This window comes from Solea solea, chromosome 13, assembly GCF_958295425.1.
Source record: "Solea solea chromosome 13, fSolSol10.1, whole genome shotgun sequence".
Classification (NCBI taxonomy): domain Eukaryota; kingdom Metazoa; phylum Chordata; class Actinopteri; order Pleuronectiformes; family Soleidae; genus Solea; species Solea solea.
The window spans coordinates 11,841,066-11,860,542 of record NC_081146.1 but is presented as its reverse complement, the minus strand read 5'-3'; the positions used below and the strand labels follow the sequence as shown (position 1 = coordinate 11,860,542).

The window sequence follows — 19,477 nt, the reverse complement described above, 5'->3', positions numbered from 1 at the left end:
TATTCAGCCTAATGGGTCATGTGCTGATGAAACAGTATAATAATATGCCAATAAAGATGATGATTTTGTTCATTGTTATTGTGAAATCACATTTATTTTCTGTGTTAACTGGCCTACACTGCAGGACCAGCCAGGCAACAACCACAGCACATGCCCCAAGAGAGGAGACCAGAGTGGCAAAGAGTCAACACAAACATTGGAAATATAGCCTTTACTTATCTGAACTGGCACTAAAGTAAAAGTGGGTAAACAGAGGGGGGGCTGTTTTGAAGTGAATAAGAGGACTTGACAGCCACAAGGCCTAAACCTTTACCCCTCATACAGCCACTAGGGTGCAGTGTTTATGAGGTGCTAAGACTGGAGCCTCTTGTGAAAGGATATTGTGAATCCTTTTAGTAAAATGGATGTATTGAAATATTGCCCACTCACACACTGCTAGAAAGCGGTTTATGAGTATAGATGATCATAAACACAATAAGAGATGAGACTAAAATTAAATCTCTTCTTCTATCAAGATGCATGTTCTGTAATATTTCCCACTTACAACAAATCTCGCACTCCATCTTAGCTCGAGACGCAGGATTCCTGTACCACAGCTTATCACAACACATTCGGGGCCAATCATAACATTTTCACCAAGAAGCCATGCCCAACCACTGACAGTCCCATGGTCTCATCAGAGTACCAATCATCATCTGAGAGGTTGACACTGCTCGCAACCCCACCAGTCCATCAGGGGATCAGTGGTAACAGAGGGGGACACTGTGCATGTTTACCTCAAAGCTGTGAGGGTGAGTGAGATGGTGGCTTGAAATGCTTAGCACTGACGCAGAGCAAAATGCAGAAACTGGCAATAAAAAGGTTGGATACAGAGAATGCTCAAATGTTTTATAATGATAGATAGTGGGTATGCAATTGAATATGGAAGATGACGTTGAAATTAGACAAAAATCAGTGATTCAGTGGCTGAATAAACAGGCCCAGCAAAAGACTGCAGCTGAAGGTGCCAGTGGTGGCAAGGCAGCAGTGACAGGTTTTTTTTAATGAGCCACACTTGCTCTATTCATATGTGTCTAAAGACACATGCTGTACAGTCAGCCTTCGTTAGAGTCAGTCTACTGTGGAAAAAAAAAGGGGGGAAAGAGAATCACTCCTCGTCTTTGAAACAACTTGACAGATTCCCCAACATCTGTTAAAGTCGATCATCTGTTTAGCATATGTTCCACCATGCAGACCAGTGCTTTGATTACAGCAGGTTTATGCTATCACCACTCAGTAATTAGACAGCATAACAGACCAAAATCAACACCAGTAAAATTCAATTCTCAGTTTTTTTTTAGTTGCTCGTCTTCCACATCTCCTCTGTACACTTTTGAAAATAGTGACAGCTAAAGCCTTTTCTGTCCAGAGCTGTAGTGAGCGAGAGAGAGAGAGAGACACACACACACACACAGCACTCTTGGGAGTTACATGGTGAGAAGTAAGATCAGGAGGGAATTGAGCTTACAGAAGAGAAACATGGTGTCTCAAGAGTATTGTTCTTCACACACTTGCATTTCAGAGAGAGAAGTGACGTGGCAGTAAAGTGTAAATAAAAGAGGAGATGGTGTGGGTAAAGATAGGGGCAAAAGTGGGAAGGTCAGGATGTGAAGAAGGACGATGCAGTGGAAAGAAAACAGAAGGACTAAATGTTTACGTTGTCAAGTGAGGGGATGTAAATCCAAGTGTTTGCATAGTATTTGAAGCATTATATTCAGCATATTCTGCATGGGCACCATTTGTGTCCAGTGTGTCTATGTACATGTGTTAAAATGATATCTTGATTTTGGGTAACTTGCTGTTTATTCTGGTAAATTCATGGCAAATGCATTTCAATAGGCGGTTTATTTTAAATAATTCAGAGGGGAATTGTATTTTACTGCTTTTGGAATGCACAACATGTTGATAGTTTATACCGGTTGTTTGCTGGGAAGAAAAATGTGCTACTTGTTTACAAAATTGCATTCATTGTATATGAATGGCAATGCCGAGGTGAAACAGAAATTAAGAATGAATACGTGTCTTGAGACTTGAGAGGTGAGTACTATGAGTAAAAATGGAAAGCAAGACAAACTGACTTCCTCGACGTCGGAGCAATTTGTTCATGTAGTTGGTTATCCGAAAGCTTTAATGATCTCTGGCGTAGCTGTTGATGCAGCCCTTAAACAATGTGATTACGAGGTTTTAAGGTTGAGAGCATTGCCTCCATTATTCATGGAAGTCTAGACTGCCAGCTCTGAGTGGGGGAAACACACAGTCACAGCCTTGCCAGGAAGATGAGGGAAAGGAATGCCAAAGTGTAAACTACATTGAGCCAAAGCACACATGCGCACACCCCACCGTGTACAGCGCTACACTCGACAGAGAAACAACCACCAACACACAGCAGCCAAAACCTCGCTGACAGCAAATGACCAGCCAATTAACTGCAGTGCCCGGAAGTGACCTATGCTGGTAGCGCTCAGCTGATCCTCCTGCTGTGAGATGAGGGAATTCCTTTCACATCACCCTCATTCCTCATGGATGACCTGACGAGTTCATTGTAACATGAGAACATTGCAGTCATGTGAGGTAAAATGTGCAGGCTATGTACAGTATATTTGTCCGGTCTTATCAATGAGCATAAGGCAGGGTGTTTTTTTTTGGTTTTTTTTTGTTGTTTTTTTTTTAACTCTGCGCTATTTTTAGGCTGAGGTGTGAGCAGGAAGCCGCTGATGCAGCTGTTATACAGTGTTATATTCTTATGACGGTGGGTGTCAGATCAAAACCATAAAGCCCAACATAAGCAGCAACATGGAGCAATGTTGTCCCATTCCAGCCCGTCTCGAAACATTGTATGATAATTCATGCAGCGCTCTCATGTTTTCTGTGGTGTCTGCACCAAAAATGTGGTTCACAACTAGTCTACTAAGAGAAGAAGGCAGGATGAAGGATGAGGGTGTGTGTGTGTGTGTGTGTGTGGGGTATGCATGTGTATGTGAACATGCAAAGGGGCTTTGTCAGCAGAAAGAGGTGCTGATGTTTGTGGTCCCGAGGAAGCCCACATACGACATGGTCGCACATGCAAACTTGTCATCATTGGCACAATATATTCCCTAGCCCCTTACCCTAACCCTAAAACCAGATCTGAACGCTGAAAAAGCCTTTCAACATTGTGGGGCCCAAACAAAATGTCCCCACAAACATAAGAATACAAGTACACACACAGTCTCCTGCCATCATCTTTGCTGCTTCTATTAAGCCAAGCAGTTACATTTCTAAAAGTGTAAATCCTATAAAACAAACATTTAGCTCATCTCCTGCTCAATAAGTAGCACGGGGGCTGTGCAGCAGCTGTACAGTTAAAACTTCATTATCATGCACGGGAGAGTGTGGCCGGCAGAGTTAGTGTTCATTTCCTCATCAATACCCAGATGGATCCGTGCAGCTGGTAATGATGGATAAAAAATATGGGCTAAACATTAAATTACATTGTGCCCAGAGAATAGATTAGACCCTCTTAAGTGGTTTTTAAAAAATCTGCTGTCATACTGTACCGCTCCCTCCTCACACACACACACACACACACACACACACACCTCTCTCTGTCTCTCTCTCCCAATTTCTTTCTTCCTGGCTGTAGCCTGGTGCAGGTTCCTATGGAAACCAGCCTACTCTGAGCAACAGCAGATGGAGAGGGAGCTGGAGGTCTAAATTTATCTCCCAGCATCCTCTCTGACTACAGACACATAGTGGCAGCAGGAAGTGTAGAGGGGAAATGCTTGGCCTCTGCTTGTATTGACAAACTGGCATGACCCTTGGTATCCAGCTCCCTTTGAGTGACACTGTCTTAATGTCACAGCAGCACCATATGTCACATATGCAGCACCACCTGTGACTGCCTCAACCGAGTAACTCATAATCTGAACCAAGCAACTCAAAAAAGCATTTGATCATGAAAACGCTCCGAAGTGCACTCAATAAATCCAATTCCTTTCCCCTGCAAAAAAACACAGCTGTCAATCAAACCCAGGCCCCAAACCCCAGACATTAACAGTGAGCAATTACAGAACCAGGAGTGGAAACATTTTGGTTTGCTAAATGACTGGAAAAACAAACCCAGATGACAGAACAAGACACTAGGTAGAGCATAAAACCTCAACTCATCAACACTCACCCAGGAATACCACTGCTGTCAGGGGGAGCAGCGCGCTGAGGAGGACGCTGTCTGAGAGAAACACCACATACCAGAGCGCTCACTCTCTCTCTCTCTCTCTCTCTCTCACTCTCTCTCTCACTCTCTCTCTCACTCTCTCTCTCAGCTCTGTGCGGGATGCTTGGGGATCGCCGCACCTCTGAGGTGAGACGCCAGTGTGGAGAAAGATTTCACAGGGCTTTGAAAAGACTGGCAGTTCACAACCGTTGCGCTGTTCACTTTGATTAAACACAAGCCAGTGAACTGCAGGTCAATACCGGCCTTTTAAATCAAACACGAGTGGCACTGCACGGCCGGGTAATGCACACCTCGACGGCAGGGGAAGATTGCACTCAGAGTTTTAATAATACCCCTGCCAGTGGAAAAATCAGCTCCTATGGTGACATAATGAACTGAAATAACACACTGACCACAATTTGGACCAAATTGCAGGTTGCCACATTTTCTGTCATTTTATTTGTGGCCAAGAATTTAATACATGGAAACTGGTTTTGGTCATTTCTCAGTTTGTCGATTTTAATTCTGTTTGCGCGCTGTATATAGCCCAAAACTTGTCTTAGAGGGCTTTACCTCTGATGGGAGAGGTAAACTTTGTCCCTCTAGTTAAATTCCACTTTAACAGCAATGGAGACTTCCCAATGCCAATTAAACCTGTGACTCTGAATCCTGATGTCCATGCAGCTCAGTGGTGCCACGTTAAAACAGCTCAGGTATATTATTGTACAGAGGAAAAAAGTGGTTGACATTGACAAAATAATGTTGACTAAAGTGCCAGATTATAATCTAACAAACAGCTAATTTACAGTAACAAACAATCAAATGTAGACACTTCGCCCCAGTCACACAGGTACAGTCACTTGACTAATGACTAATTTACAAGACATTGGATTGAGAGAGAGCGAGAGGGAGGGGGGGGGGGGGGGGAGAGAGAGAGAGAGAGAGAGAGAGTGGGAGGGTGGGGAGGAGAGGAAGACAGAGAGAGGAAGACAGAATGAGGGGAGGGAGAGATAAACAGGCAGAGTTTAGATTACCTGACAGAGCAGTCTGGTCTTCCCCCTTAGAGTCGCTTCACAGGCACTGTGAGACAAGCAGGGAGAGCCAGAGAGTAAGAGCGGATATGGTTGTTTGAGTGGGTGTGTTGCAGAGCAAGAGAGAGAAATGGAAAGAGAAGAAGAAGAGGAGGGTGAGAGAGAGAGAGAGAGAGTGAGAGACAGAGAGAGAGACAGAGAGAGAGAGCGAGAGAGAGAGAGAGAGAGGGGGGTGCTGGGGTAAGGCAAACAAGACTTGTGGAAAAATATGGAGGTAGAGAGGAAAACACTACATGTATGTTTCCACTAAATGCACAGAAAATCATGGATTAGAAGGGAGATGAATGGGAAGAAGAAGAAGCAACAATTTACAGTATAATATTAATGGCAATAATTGTGGACATTGTTAAAATTAATATTATTTTTAAGTCATAATTATCCAGGTAACAATCAGTATATATAATTATTACCTCACTATTATCCCATTGTTTACCAAGTGTTAGCAAAGAAAGTAAAAGTGACTCATCATCTCAGACATGAGAACCACACAAAACAAATCACACCAGCATCTCTAACCACAGTAAAAGCATCAATGCTTATAAGGTGCAGGAAAAAAAAACAAAAAAAAAAAACAGAGAAAGACAGACAGCACACCTTAACACATCCCAGGACGGAACGCACACACATTCAGCAGTGGTGGCACACTGCCCACAGATAGGATTACAAACAGGTCTGACATGGGGTTTTCCCCGGCAACACAGAACCCTGGAAGACAAATCCTGCAATTATCACCTCCTTATCAGCAAAGTTATCTTAATGTAGCAACTCAGACAAACTACCTACAAGACCATGTCTCTTAATTAAAAAAATAAAAAAAATAAAAAATGAAAAATATATATATATATATATATATATATATATATATATATATCTCCTGTCAGAGTGCCACGGTGCTGCATCTGTAAATGGATTCCAGAGTGGCATCCATTCAAGCAAGCCCCCGCATTACTCAGAACTTAGTCAGACTGAGCCTATCAGCAATGCAACACCAGAGAGAGAGAGAGGAAGAGAGAGAGAGCGAGAGAGACGGAGAGACAGAGAAAGAGAGAATTCAGAATGAACGGAGGTCCTGCTGTTCCATAGAGCTTTGCCTCATTGGCAGAGCACAGGAAGTGTGAGTCACACACTTTAAATAAACACACTCACACAGTGACGAGTCGGCACACAGAGTGAGCGGATGGCTGAGCTACTGATCAGAAGACACGCAGAGGGAACATGGTTCCACACAGGCCAGCGACACGTGGTGGCCTGGTGGGACTCACAGCCAGATGACGTGTACAGTCAAAAGGAGAAGATGGGTCTCTTCTCCTGTTATTGCTCCATTCATTACATCTATCACTTTTGTTTTCTTTTAAACCTCATCTGATTAACCTCATCTCACTTATTTGCCTCTCATTTATTTAACTTTTACTTTTATTGTTCAAATCCAGTCTCAACCAATTCATCTCTTTAGCCAATTAATGAGCTCTGGTGGGACATTTTACAATCTACTGCCATTCAGTGGACACGATGGCACCTGATGGCTGCACGGCCTCTGCCTGTCATGTTGCTGTGTCAGATCACAGTTCTGTAGTTGTTACTAGTTAGTATAGTGTGCCTAGCACAAATTACGGGAAAATTGGCCACTGGTGCTGTGTGTAAATGTGATATTCTCCCAGTGAATAATAACAAAAACAACTGTTTTAACAACAAACAAAGAAAAAGGCATGGGAGATTCAGTGTCCCCCACCGGGTTGAGTTTAGAGGTGCATTCAAGGAACATGGCAAATTTCTGCAAACACATGCAGCCCATTAACTATGTGCTTGCTACTGCTGCCATCTGGTAGTAACGGAATTATTTTTTATCAATGCATCATCTATTAACAGTGGTCATTATATATTGCTGTAGCAAAATTTATTGGAATATCACAACATTGATTGAAGTTTTTCTTCCTTGAGGAGTGGGTGGTAGGGGACTATCGGCTTTTTCATGCTTCAAAAGGTTATGCTATCTGCTTTTGAAAATCCACTATTGATCAACCCTCCTTTTTTTGCCTCTGCTCTGTTTCCTCTCTCATTTTATTTGGTTCCACTCAATAAGAGTGTTGTTCAGGACTTGGTGATTACCCCTGACTCCAGGGGGACCGTGCTGGCCCGATGCTGGGCTTCTCTCACAGGCTGTTGGCCTCACTGGCCGAGGCACAGTATTGTGTCTGCCTGAATGCACGCATTGTCGGCCTTTACAGCACACACCTTCTATACTGTACTTCCCTGTGAGGGACCTTCACCCATCTGTCATGCCTTTGTCCTCTGTTCCTCAGACTGAGGGGTTCTGACTGGAAGGTGGCAAGAGGAGCAGAGGCTGAGGAACAAAAGTGCTACTGTGGCGATGATTGACAGCAAAGTCGCTCTGCGCAGACGTGACGATTAGCAAGGCTGGGGACACACAGTGTGCCTAGACGCTAGCGAGAGCTAGGAGGTGTTAAGTTTAACAGCTTTGCAAAAAACAACAAGAGAGATGATATTCATTTTTCAAGTTTGGGATCAATATAGGAAGTGTGGTGGTCGTGAAGGCGTGAAAACAAGCTTCCACGATGCTGTAACGTATGAAAACCAGATGCAACTCGCTGACCACATGATGCTAAGCTGTTTGCATTTACAGTAAATGGAAACAAGGGCTCTCCTGTGGTATGTGTGGTCACATGAGGCAATTATACATACATGACACACACAAACACACACAAACACACACACCTCCCTATGCAATATAATGCAGAGGCGAGTAACACCTAAAATACAAATATCTTCATGCTGTTTTGGAGCAGCCACAGACTATAATTTGGTCCAAATGAGTGGTTTGTGCATTTACAGACAGCCATACAGATGCAATATTTTTGGACTTTCACCCAAATAAACTGCAGACACAGGCAGTAAGACAGGCAAACATGGGTGTATTCAAAGAGGGTTCTCTCTGGTCTGAGGGTAGATTATTCCAGACGTGTGGTCTTGTAAACTGACCCCTCCTCTGTCCATATGACTGTGGTATTACGATAGAAACAAGATCTATTTAAACCAGGGAGCCCACCTTCTGTATAAAAGCCACTATGGACCAGTGTTTTTTTTTTACTCGGTTTGCATTTATTGGCAAAGAAAAAAGGGGTAAAGGGTTAAAACATCTGAGTCTCCTGGAACCCACTTGACAAACCACTAAAGCCAGTAACAGCTAATGTAAATGCATCCCTTTATTTTCACCTCCTACCTCAGTATTACACTTGCATTAAAGCTGAGGGAAAGAAATGAGGTTTTACGCCTCCTGGCCTGGGTACAGCTGCAACATTGATCTGCTGATGAGGAGTGGAACATCTGTTGATGGTCCAGTAAACAGTGTGAATGTGTTATTATTGAGCAGGCAAGTGATCCCTGTGAAGCTAATGTCATATACCGTAGAAGTGAGTAACTTCAAAATGTTTGTTTGACACTGGTACAGATGCAATATCTGTAGATTATCGTTTAAAAAATGTATTTTTAGTCATGGTGGATGGCAGTTCAGGCAGTCGGGAACTGATATAAGTATTTCAATAAGTTGGAATGGATAATACATGAAATTTGGTACAAGCATTCATGTTCTCTTTTAACATTAAATGTGATAACTTGGTGATTCATGACTTTTTATTCAGCAGAATCACAAAGTCAGGGTTGAAATGTGTCCACTACTTTGGTCAATACAAAGCCAAATGCCACTTCCATTGAACTCAGCTGCACATTCTGTTCAGTGCTGTACATGGATGAGGACGACTACGCAAATCATTTGTAGAGATGGGAAAATATCACTTTTCTGTGTCCGGTACTGATATCACAAACTCGAGTATCTAACGATACCGATATTAGTCAAATACAGTCATTTTAGACCATTTATGAAGCTGTGAACATCACATTTGTGCTGAGTCATTTCAAAGACACCATTTTCCAACTGTGTAACAACTATTGTCATTCCAAAAGAAGAAATAAACAGCTCAAACATGAAATGCTTTTGCTGATTTGTATTTACATTTTTACAGTCTATGCATAATGAAGCATGCCATATACAGGATTTTTGGATTTGATCAGATTTTACATTTTTATCTGTCTGATAGCCGAGCCATTGATTTTGACCAGTATCGGGCTAGTACCAATTCCCATCTCTAGTAATTTATCAGTAGTTTGGCTACAGATATTTCTCAAAAGAACTTTGTCAGGCAATAAATCTATCCATCTATTTATTGTGATAAGCTTGTCTCTAATCAATATCTCCCAGAAATGAATCAACAGCAAGGTAATGAGTAACTGTATGTACGTGAAAATATTTGAGTCAAAGGGAGATCACGTTAACATTTACATCATGCAAATTCACACACACTAACATGGAGCACGGTTTTATAGATGCAAACGATCAGCCAGCTAATGGAGTGAAGGATACCAGTGTTGTGCTAGCGCCAATCGATCCATATCCTCAGCAGATGTGACATCTGATCCTGTGAAACACTGACAGACTGACCACTGGTGTCCCTCTTTCTATTTCTATCTATTTCAAATCGGACACAAAGACATGCACAACTCCTACTTTGCATCCACTCTCTCCCCATCTGGTTCTCAAATTCCGCCTGGCATCACACTAATCTTTTCCACAGTGCTGAAGCATTAAGAAACACCAGTGACTGCATGTATATTACGAGGAAAGCTACCGGGAATTCATGTCTCCAGGGTTGCTCTGGTAGTCATTATGTAAAATTTCTCTCAAGGTAAGTCATTTCTTGTATATAGAGGTGATGTATCTATGGCAATTTGTGATGGTGGTGTAAACCCTGCTATTATAGTTATATAAAATTGGATTTCATTCATTGCTTGAGGGCCAAAAGGCACAAAATGATTACATTAGGTACAGTAGCAGTGAAACAAAACACACACACACTCTAAAACCATGTTGAGAGGTACCGTGACATAAATGATACAGATGTGTTCATCAAAGACATCTCGTCTGCCTTTGGACGGCTCAACACACAAACATTAAACCGCTGCACAAGTGTCCAAATAAAAAAAAAGAGTGACAAAGCATGTACGGGGGTAAGGGATAAACATAGAAAGAGGAACTGATATTTTCAAACGCTGTCCTCTCTGCGCCTACAAGTTTCACTGATGCGTGGATGTCGAGATCACAGTGCAAATTCGCCCACGCAGCTGACTGTACCCGTCGTTCACAGTCGACTGTTATATGTTTGCTCTCTCACTCGTGGTGTAACTGAAAAGAATGGGCTGCAGGCAAAACTGTGATAAGTTGGACATTTTCAGCTCATTGACTGGAGAGCAGGCAAGTACATGCTCATAAATCCATTAGATAAAAAGACTCATTATCATATAAAAAAAAAAAATAAATTCACGAGAGGATTTGTGCCTTCCATTAAGTCATATATGAGTTCGATTTCTTTCATTTCCAACATTAAAACATGAGGTTTTACTCAAATTTCCGTCGTTCCAAAATTAGAAATCTGTTTCTGGTCAGTGCAGTTATTTCTGATAATCTATTTTTTGCTGAAGTCACCCATGTGAAATCCTCCCCATGTCATAGAAAAGTCTGTGCAGGTTCCTCTTTCTGCAGCTGCTGTACAGCATCCTGTGTGAAACTACGGCAGGTAGAACGAGCACCAGTGTTGCACTGTGCATGACCCAGTGCCACGAGTTATCTGCACATCGCAGTGACCTGGGGAATATGTTAATCAGAGCTGTTTTTTATTGCTGCCTGTATAAACACAGACATGGTGAAGAGTCAACAGGTGGATGCTCAGCCCGAGTGCATTCAAACACCAAGAACCAGGCCCGCGGAACATATCAACACAGCCTGCGGCCCTGCCATTAAATCCTGCCCCTGGCAGAGGGGCACCCTCCTGATTTGGGAGTTTACTCAAAGCCAGACCAGTCCAAGTAACTGCTACCCACAGTTACAAACAACTCCATTCAGCCCAAGAGTCAGATTACAGTTTACTCTCTGTCCTGCGGAACCCTGCTGCCCATTCTGCCTGGTGCCAAGCTGACTTCCTGGCCTGTCAACAGAGACTCTCCATCAACGTCTCATCAGCCGCTCAGCTTTAAACCAACTAAGAAGTGCATGTATACAAACGCCATGTGCCCTAACCAGTCTGTTTGTGCGTTTATTTCTCTAAAAGTGGAGGTGGGAGTGAGTGCTTCTGATAGAGAGAGACAGAGAGAGAGAGGGAGGGAGAGAGGGAATACATGTGAGGCAGAGAATAACAGGAGAACTGCCTTGTGCAAATGTGTAGGAGACGGACAGAGACACAAAGAGAGACGCAGAGAGTCAACTCTCATATATGGTTATCTCGTGTCCTCAGAACAAAGCTGGGCCTACAAACTGGACTCTATCTACCATCTGAGACAAATCTTATAAAAGGCTATGAAATGTGTGTGCGTGGTGGTAGTGGTGGTGTGTGCAGCCTCTATATCTTGAGAGTGCAGCTCTGGGGCTGAATGAGGCAGCTCATCAATCATACACAACAATCAAGTGCAGCTAAAAAAAAGTCTCTAGGTAAATCTCTGTGTCTATGTGTGTGTGTGTGTGTGTGTGCGTGTGTGACAAGATGTAAAATGCTGAATCTACAGAATACATGTCACCTATTAATACTATCACGTGTATATACTTGAGATTGTCCCTAAAATTATTATGCTCAACATCTGGCTGTTGCACCTCATATATGAACACTTTCCTTCAGCACTAACCGTGTTCTCAAACATTTCCTCTGAATATAATAATAATGGGTCTTTTACATCCTAATATGTTTGGCTTAAATAGTCAGGATTTTAGGAAAATCACTGGAATCCAAGATGGGGGACTTTGACTTGAGTAAAATGACAGGAAACTGACTTGATTTATGGAATATTTCTCAAATATTGAGGTTAAACGTTACAATTTGTTTTTTGAAAGACGGGAAACACTGGCTTTCGAGGCCTTGCATACAAACCTGGCAACCGAGTTACAACAACACCACAATGTGAAATTTCATTTGACACTTCAAATCACACAAAGGAAGACAGGAAGTCAATTGCTATTTTAATCTAACACTAGTTAAATTCTTGCTGGGTCAAAAGCTGTTTTTTTTTTTATTTCCATGGTTTAACGTAGGCCTCTAGTTTTATTTATTAATTTAATTGATGTTAATTATATATATTATTTTAAAAGCAATTCAGTTGTATGGGACCATGAAACAGTCCTTACATTATATGAGTAATACAGATGCAAGAGTGACTTTGGACTTGCTTTTCTCTGGTATTAATATACTACTCATTGCAATGCCAAAGTTACTCTGGATAATCCATTGAAGCAATTTATGTCTGCAAAAGAAGAGTTGCTGTAGAACTTTGCAAAACACGGTCTGATGCTTTGTGTGTCCCAAACAACAAAGTTCATTCACCTCCATTGTATCAACACTTGGGTAAATAAAACCAAATATGACCTGTTAATATGATATTAAAGTATTTGGCTGTACCGGCCCTTTAAGCCATTTTAATATGATTGATATGAATGAACCATTACATAAATAATTCATTCCTGGTTTAGGGTTATGTTTTGCAGAATAATTGAGATAGTCTTTCCACCTACAATTTAAAGTGAAGTACAGTCAGACCTGCACATCATAAGCCGCTAAAGATGGTTCGATGGAAACACGTTAAATCATTGTGTTGCACTCAGTGTGTTAATCTTAAATGAACAGTAACAGCAAGCGGAAGAAACATGGCTGCACTATCAACACAGGGTCAAGGACTGAGAATAGGAATACAACATGTGCATCAAACTTAACTGCAAACCAAGCAGCCCACTATAGAACACAGACAGGCAGAACTGTGTCACTGGCTGTGCTCATTGATGCCGCAGGAGGAAGAGTCCACTGTGGACACTCGGGGGGGAAAAAGCCACACACATCCACACTGTGTGGTTTCATGGTATAGAAACAAAAACTTCTGAATGAGATCAATTTATGACACACACTCACATGTCATGGATGCACATTTCTCTCCCCCGACCACCCAGATTGTTTAGATCGCTGCGGGGAGGAAACCAAGTCCCCAAGATCATGTGACCCACATTAGGAGGAATTAGCGGTGCATTCCTGCAGCTGTCATCACCTCGTAAAGATCTGGTGAGAAACCGGACTCCAAAAGCCAATTTGCCCAACTCTCATGCTCACCCCCATCTTCCACCATCCCTTTCTTCTTTTAACTCGGCCACATCCTCCTGCCTGTGAGGCTGATCACTTGTTCAAGACAACAAAGGACACAAAGACAACAAAGACAACACAGTCAACAAAGATGAAGAAAAAAAAGAGAAGCCCTTAAAATAGAGGTGCTGTGGCTTTTAGAGAAGCAGACGCAGAACGTGAAAAGCACAGGGAGACGGGGGAGGTGACAGACAGCTAATTGAGTGGGCTTGTGTGTTGAGAAACTAAGACAATGCACTGATGTAGGTGAGGCGTCCTTATGCATTGATTTCCTGTTAGTTTATGCCCAGTTGCTTAAAGACTTGTCATCCAATATACGGTGAATTAGTGTCCCTGAACATGTCCAAAGCTCAGATGCACCACCTTGTTTGTAGTGTGGCGCAGGCAGAGACACGAGGGGTTCCACGAGCCATAGCCAAATAAATAGCAATAAATGATAAAATGACGTCTTATCAGGCAGGACAACGGATACGTGGAACATATTCATACTTCTAGATGCTTTCGTGAGAACAGCGAGACTGAGACGTGACCAAGGTTTGGTCATTTGTACAGATTTTGTGGTAACGAACGACAGACGCTGACAGAGTCGCTTTATTTTGTACGTATAAAGTGTCACCACAAAGATAAAACTGTAGGCTGCATCAGCAGGTGCTTGCATCCAAACTCACAGTCCTGGACACTGTGGTCACATTATGTTTGGACCACTTTGCAGGAAGATGGATGCTGGACATGAGACACTGTTAGAGTATATCACTCTGAATCCTTGCATGTAGTTCCCTCCCTTTTCACAATGCATACACACAGGTGATACACCTGCTTCTGATTGGCTCTGATCCTGAGGGCAATGAGTACTAGTCCATCAGAGACAGAGTAGGTTGATTGGGAACTTCTTCACGTCTGTTTGCAGGTGGGAGGAGCGAATATCCAAATACCGTTGAAGAAGAATAACATGTAACATGATATTCTTTTAAATGGGATTTTGGAAAAAAAAGTGACAATCTAGGCCTAATCTAGGAGTTCAAATGACAGTACACATATACTTAATCTCTGTTAGGATTTAAGGGCAGCCCTTGGAACATTATGAGAATCCCTATCCTACGATTTACTGTGAGAGCTGTCCGTGTTGATTACAACACTCTAATCTCAGTGGAACCTCCAACTGCCTCCATCAGAACTACAGATTGAGTGTCAGTCCATTGCAAGATGATTTGACCATTATAGAAGATATAACTATAAGAAACCACACAACATTGAACTTGCACAAACACTGTTCATCAACCAGGGTTACCAGATTAAAAGCATAGTGGCTTTAAATGGATTATTTCATGATAATATGTTCCAACTTGACATGTTAATCACTCTGCTCTGGTTTAAAACACCATCATATGATTCAAAGCTCAGCCTTCTGACCCAAATGCTTAAATGCAGACAGTCACAGTGAAGAATGCGACAAAAACACATCAACGTGTCAGAGACAGAGCGAGAGAAACCAGTGACTCAGCACCATTTGTTGTTTTTTTTACAAAACAAGGTACCGCTAGTTCAGCCAGATAACTTACGTTTGAATGTTAGAATGTCTATTACATCACAATACAAATGATTTAGTTTTGGCACCCAGGCTTCGACTTCATTCCTCTACAAACTCCGCACGGACAGAGAAATGTGTTCTCTTTTCCAGGACTGAGAGAAAAGAATGACGTCATTATTTTCTTGCAGCCCTTGTTTGGGAGTTCTTGCAGCTTGTTCTTGACACATCATCTGGGCAGAACTTTATTTTATTGTGTGACTGGCCAGAGATTTGAAGTGTGCGTGTTTAATGTGGTTCTCGTGAAGTATGAAGTGTCCTGGCCAGAACTAACTTTGTTCTTGTTCTTGCCATGTTGAGAATTAAACACATTTCTCTGTTCTTGTGGAGTATGTACAGGCCTTTATCGACATATCGGGGAGTGACATGTCAATCAAACATCCTAAATACCTCAGTCGGAGCCTACAGGTGGATGTTGGGGTGGAGGTGTGGCTTAAAGCTCAAGCAGAAACACCAGACGTTTTGCAATTTAAATATCCATCCAGATTGATAAGGATATGTATGTGAAGCGTGACATGGATTTTAAAAGGCAGCTCGAACTAGCTTGCATCCTTTTGTTCTTCAAAATTCAATGCAGTCCTCTAAGGAAATAGAAACACAAGCTGGAGAGTTGCACATTGCCAGAATATAAGAGGAATTAAACATTTGTGATGATTAATTGGGCCGACATTTGCCATTTTTCAATAATCGGCATTGGCCTCTTCTCATGTATTAATCGGCCAATTATTACAATTTGTTTTTTGGAACTTGATAAACATTGTCAATAGTCACTAAAACGGTATTGTTTTCATCCAAAAGTTTCATGTACAGTATGTAATATTTCGTTTTTTATATCAATGAAATGACTGTATATAATTGCACTGTCGTGCAGACATCAAATGTTAACTGGAAAGACAGTAAGTATGAGTAAGTTCAGTAACTGGTTACTCAAGTTAAGCATTTTTTTTTCATTAAAAAGTTATATATACACACTTTTAAAATTGGCTAAATATGAGCCCGAAAAATTCAGCATCAATTATCAGCCACCTGCTCTGATACAATCTCTACACAATATTACACAATATTATATGCAACATCTAGGTTTGATGTAATGACATTTGTTTGAGTTATTGTTTGTACTAAGACAAAGGAGAATTTCTTTATTCCCAGGGCAAGTTTTCTGGCACAGTTTCTATTCGGATGTCATTTTATTCTCCATGGTGCTTCGAATTCACAGGCTCTGTGGTCAGCAGGGTCCAGTCACCGTGCACCAACTGTATCAGCGGTAGAAGTGCACTTCATACATGGATCACAAGACAAATTCTCCTTTGTGACAATGTATGACTTTGTCACAGTTTTGAATTGCAGGGGTCTTGAAAGGCTCTTTTGTTCACCAACTATGCAACTGTAGAATTTACTGCAAGATGTGATTGTTGAACTTCACTTTGATATAATCTCTTCAATCTAGCACTTGATTTCAGTCATGTCACTGTAAATTGAGGGGCAGTGAAACCAAACAAATATTTGACCAAGTGATAATATTTCAAGGTCTGAGAAAATGAAAAAAGTAATACTGGCAGAATTTCCAAAAAAAAATAAATAAATAAAATTATGCATTGACCTCTATTGATTGGATTATTTTGTGACTTTTGGGAAGTTGAATATGCCAGGCAAAGAGTCGAGAATGTCACGCGCGACGGAACATCATGGACACATGTACAGACACACATGGAGTCTGAGTTGACTGTCTAGAGCTAGACTATATCTCTGAGTGCTACCGGATGCTGAAACATGTTTTCTTTGTCAAAATGAAATAAAAAAAAAAAAAAAAAAAAAGAGGAAATGAAATGTATGATGATAATGGGGGCGGGACTAGTTAAGCTTTGCTTCTCCCACTTTCCCTTTCGGTTATGTATATTGTGTGAACTGCACTGTTATGTGATGAGTGATCTAAATGTCATGACCGAAATAAATAAATAAATAAATGTTCACAAGATTATTTGATTATTAATCGATTACTAAATTAATTGTCCACTTATTTGATAATTGATTTATCGGTTTGAAGCTTTCTGATTTTTCAGCTCATTAAATGTGAATATTTCCTGGTTTCTTTGCTCCATATAACAAAGAAATCATTAAAACTGAATACATTTCTGGTTTATGGACAAAACAAGACATGTGAGAACATTGTTATTCCCAGGTTATATCAGGTTTTTCAACTTTTTCTGACCAAGCAAGTACTTTTTTAATTGAGAAAATAATCGACTGATTAATCTAATGAAAATGATCGTTAGTTGCAGCTCTACTTCACACTAAAATCCGTATCATCAATACAATATTAAATAAGTCATTTGACTTAATAATAAATCTTTTATGAAGAACTAACTCATGCTTGAAGTGTCTTATTTAAAATCGTACTGATAGAATCAAACAGATGAAACAATTATAGCAACTAAGAGTCTCAACCTTCCGTAGAATGTTCTGGAAGAGGAGGAATGTATTTACAGACCATTTACAGGAACTCATAAGCATGACAACACAAAAATTAAACAAGTGGAAAGACAAGGCCTCCAGTGACTGTAAAACCAAGAGCGGGAATCTAATCCGAAGACCAGTAAAATGTAATCCTGGGACTGGCAAGCAGGGTAACTTTTATTGCTGAGGCAGTTTGACTGTGCATACCGGGTTTCACAGCATCTGAATAAACACCACAAAGAGAACGAGGTATATGGAAAAGAGCAAGATCCAAACTGAGGTTTGAGGTGATAGAAAGTGGGACACAGGCTGTAGATCTGGGCTTAATGTGTCCACTGCCTAAATCTGATGAATCTATGACACACACACACACACACACACACACACACACACACACACAGACACACACACAGAAACAACATAGTTGAAACATGAGCAAACATCACATCGGACAGGTCTTGGCAGATCCTGTCATACTAGCTTTGTTTATATACTGCGTGTTCTGCTCTGGCAAACCTCAACATGTGTTTGGTTAGAAGCTAAATTATTTTTTAAGAGGCTGTGCAAAAGACATTGCCTTCACTCCGACATGAACACAAACCCTCTCCTATTTAATGGATTTTATTCATATATTTGACTATAATCTGGCTGTCTGTATTATGTTGCATTGATAGAAGGAGTAGCATATAATATTAGATGATCCAATATATATATATATATATATATATATATATATATATATATATATATATATATATATATATATATATATATATATATATATATATATATATATATATATGAAATATGCAAGCACCACAATCAAAAGAGGTACCTGATTTCAAATCCCAAATGTGCGAAACCACAAACTCCCTTTAGATCCAGACTGGCTTTAGGGGTATACAGTAAGTTTTTATAAAGGCATGTTTGCAGACACTCACACTAAGCTGCAAAGACCTGGCAGATGAGATACAGTCTAACGCTGTACTGTAAAAGCAATAAACACAGAAAAGCAATAAACTGTGCATTACATAAACTGATGTGATGAAAATGTGGCGCTCGGTGCAAAGCAAATTGCAGCTTCAGAATTCTGAGGAGAAAGAGAAACAAATGTTTGAATATAAAGAGCAGGTTTGGTGCGAGCTCTCGAGCTGGCCACTAACCAACAGCCAACCTGTGAATGATGTGATGCCAATAACAACAACAAACCAACGTTGCAAGTAATAAAAGTTAACTCTGACCGCTGGAAGATGGATTGTTGCAGGCCTCGAAACAGGGACAAATCTCACCAGAGACCGTCCATCCATTGAAAGCCTGACAAAGACACATTCTCCCTTAAGACGGACAACAAAAAATATGTACAGCCTAGACAATAATGAAATATTTACAGTTATATTTGTTGTCATGAAGACAACCTTTACTCTCCTGCTTGTGTTTGAGTGGTTCATGACAAATTGATTTCTCCCCCCCTCCACCCTCATTTCCCTCATCGCCCTCTTCTGTGTGGTCGAGGCAGCCTGTAGATTTGCGTGAGCGTGAGTTAAACAGAGAAAACTTCTTGATTCATTTATTCAGCACAAAAATCACAACTAACACTATTCACACAAACACAGACTGACTGACTTATATAGTGCAGCTCTAGTTCACCACAAAACAACACAAACAACTCTCAAAATGTATAATTCAAACCCCCACTGTTTACACACCCTTAAATTCTGGGACAGATTATGAGCCAGTGGGCCCTATGGGCACATACTGGAAAAGGGCCCTCCGCTGCCACCCCGCGTGCCCTCACACACGACAACAGAGGTACAAATGTTGCCCAAAAGAGAAAAAAGTTCAAACATATTAGATCACATAACCTAACCTTTGTTAG

General features: G+C 41.1%; 1 protein-coding gene across 1 annotated transcript in view; it reads right to left on the bottom strand.

The window, feature by feature from the left end:
- LOC131471325 (transcription factor HIVEP3) overlaps positions 1-19,477 on the bottom strand; it is a 44,958-nt gene that overhangs the window by 14,293 nt on the left and 11,188 nt on the right. The gene's annotated exons all lie outside the window — the stretch shown is intronic.